Source organism: Lissotriton vulgaris, chromosome 2_1 (genome assembly GCF_964263255.1).
Source record: "Lissotriton vulgaris chromosome 2_1, aLisVul1.2, whole genome shotgun sequence".
In the NCBI taxonomy this organism is placed as follows: domain Eukaryota; kingdom Metazoa; phylum Chordata; class Amphibia; order Caudata; family Salamandridae; genus Lissotriton; species Lissotriton vulgaris.
The window spans coordinates 1754521317-1754524859 of NC_141687.1; positions in this window are offsets into that span (position 1 = coordinate 1754521317).

A 3543-nucleotide genomic window follows, 5' to 3' on the forward strand; every position below is an offset into this window, starting at 1 on the left:
TATGGTCTGGAGTTTAATGAGGAACTGGGTGGGGATGCCAGCATAGAGGGTGTAGTTAAGGCAGCTGGTGACGAGGGCCTGAGTGATGGTTTTTCTAGTGTTGGTTTAAATCAATCTGAAGATTCTGCAGAGCATGCAAAGTGTGTGGAAGCAGGAGGAGGCGACTGCATTGACTTGTCATTTCCAGGTTAGTTGGCTGTCAAGGATGATGCCGAGGTTGAATGCATGGTCGATCGGTGTGGGTCCGAATTCTGCCGGCGACCAGCTGTGGTCCCATGTCGAGGTGTTTTCCCGAATATCAGTACTTCAGATGTGTTGGAGTTGAGTTGGAGGCAGTTGTCTCTCATTGACTTGGCTACGATGTCTTGTCACCTCACTCGCCACACCAAATTAACTATAACTCATACCATTTCCATTCAATGACTATACCCTTGCATACTACATTACTTACACCATGTGAAATCATAGCATTCATAACAACATTTAGATGTTTTTAAATGGCATTTGTCTCAACACAGTACACAGTTATAGTTAACGTTGTCTGGTTAGCGAGCTGAATAGTGTGTGTAATGAGGTCTGTTCTTATAATAATTTGAAGGTGATGGATAAATTGTAAATGAAAGTTATACCTAAAACTTTAGAATTTTTAAAGTTTTTGTAGTTTAAACTTGATTTGTATAGGGACAATATGTTTCATAACTAAAAGTAAGATTTATTCTTTGTTTTTTTCATTGAATATATATATATATGTGTGTGTGTGTGTGTGTATATATATATATATATATATATATATATATATATATATATATATATATATATATATTCACTGAAAAAAACATAGGTTTCAGGGACATTGTAGTTAGTTGGACATTTCACTCATGCAAAACCATAAACAAACCATAGAAATTCTGCAGTTATAGTTAGTTCAGCTAACTATAACTTGCGCCCCCGCAATGCACTGCTGAGGATGTCACATATTACATCATTCATGACATGGCCAGTGACATCACTGATTACATCACTTATAACATCACTGATGACATTATCCAGTGACTGTGTGTTTCTTTAAATTTTAAATATGTTATATTTATGTCAAAGTGTATTGAAGAATGAGTGGGTACTTGTATCAGTGGTTGTATAAGAGAGTAAGTAAGCGTTTGTTTCTATTAGAATAAGTGATGTGTTATGTGTATAACTGTATAGGTCAGTAAATGGAAGTGTGATTTATTCTTTGCATGTTTGACTAGGTATGTGAGTAACACTTAGAGGTTATGGCAGTAGGGGAACCATGCGCAAGACAGTGAGATCCGTCCCTCAATTCAAATTAGCAAAGACAAAAGTGCTCAAGTCTAATATACAACCACTGGCAATAGTTGTAAAATAGATAGACAAAGTCCACCCTGGTGTACAGACAAAATATCGACTCCAAAATATCGACTGGACATAATATCGAGTTTTAAATATAGACTGGACAAAATATCGACTGGACATAATATCGACTACAAAAATATCGTTTTTCAGGTAAGTGAAGTAATATCGACTGTATAAAATATAGATAGCAAAAATATCGAATTTTTAATAATATATAATATTTTATAGTGTATTTTTATGTAATAATATGTGTGAATAGTGTGTATTAATGTTATAAAATATTTTATTAAATGAATTTTGTTTTTATAATAATTGCGTAATGTAATTCTGTAGCGGGTTGTGGGTTTATAGGGGAATAGGGTGGGAAGTAATTTAATAATAATTAATTCATTAATATATGTTTGTTAATATTTTTAATTAATAATTAATTGATAATTAATTAATATTAATTAGTTAATTAATTAATATAATTCTGAACATATTTTGTATTAGTAATTAATTGTTAATTAATTAATTGTAATTAGTTAATTACATTAATTAGAGTAAATCTTTAATATATATAATTTTGTGTTATTTTTACGTAATTAATTTGGAAAAAATATTATTAATTATTAAAATAATTACAGCTAATGTTCTAATATATTTACTTTATTGTTATTGTTAATTAATAATTAATTGGTAATTAAATAATATTGATACATTTTGGGTAAAGGAGCATTTTTAGGGTTCAGGGTCAGTTTTCAGTTTTAGGGTAAAGGGGTATTTTTGGGGTTCAGGGTCAGTTTTCAGTTTTTGGGTAAAGGGGCATTTTTAGGGTTCAGGTTCAGTTTTCAGTTTTAGGGTAAAGGGGTATTTTTAGGGTTCAGGGTCAGTTTTCAGTTCATGGGTAAAGGGGTATTTTTAGGGTTCAGGGTCAGTTTTCAGTTCATGGGTAAAGGGCTATTTTTAGGGTTCAGGGTCAGTTTTCAGTTCTTGGGTAAAGGGGTATTTTTAGGGTTCAGGGTCAGTTTTCAGTTTTTGGGTAAAGGGGCATTTTTAGGGTTCAGGGTCAGTTTTCAGTTTTGGGGTAAAGGGGTATTTTTAGGGTTCAGGGTCAGTTTTGGGTTTTTGGGTAAAGGGGTATTTTTAGGGTTCAGGGTCAGTTTTGGGTTTTTGGGTAAAGGGGTATTTTTAGGGTTCAGGGTCAACAAATAAGATTGTAAAACATTATTTTTATTATTTTCATTTATTATTTAATTATTATAATTTAATTTAAGTAGTTTTAAGTATATTTTAGTAATTAAAATGTAATATTAATTTTATTTAACACTGTTTTTAATAAAGTCGATATTTTTTACATCTATATTATTGTTAACGATATTTTGTACTCGATATTTTTGTACTTACCTGTTTGTAGATACAAACTCGATATTTTGACTGTCGATATTTTGTCCACGATATTTTGGCAAGTCGATATTTTGTCCCTCGATATTATTTCAGTGATCCGTCCACCCTAAATACAAATAAACAAATTAGAAGTATGAGCAGCAATTGTAAACGTAAAAGTTCATATGAATTCACAACTCTCCAATGGAAAGGGTTTCTTTCTCTTCTTTTACTATTCAGTTTTCATAGCATCTTCAGTATTTAAAATTCTTGTAGGGTGCTCTTCAAACCACAGGGTAACCATAAGATTGCCAACATGCGTTTCATCAGGCAAGTGCGCCAATCGACTTCATCAGGGCTAAAACAGATATAAGGTAATCTTAATGACACATAAATAACCCTAAGTTTGTATAATAAATACAAGACCTTATATACAATTTGTGTTCTGTCTGAGAAGCATCATCAGTTAAAGAGAGGTCAGAACTCACTAATGGCCTCACCGGTAATTAGTTCACCATTCAATAGTTAGCTAAATTCGGAATAAATAAGTACAAACATGCTCTAGAGAGTAGCTACGTGCTCTCAGTATGAAATTGTGCACAGAAAATGAATAAAAAGAAGTTGAAAAAAAGCCATAAGCAGAACCCAATATTCACCACACCAAATTGTGAATAGATAATAACCCTGTAAACTAACCAAAAGGAACAAATGAAAAAGCCAGTAAAAAAATCTTCCCACAAAACGTAAGTTCAAATAAGACAGGTTCCTAAAAGAAAAAACGGGTTCTAAAGCTATCAATAAAGCATA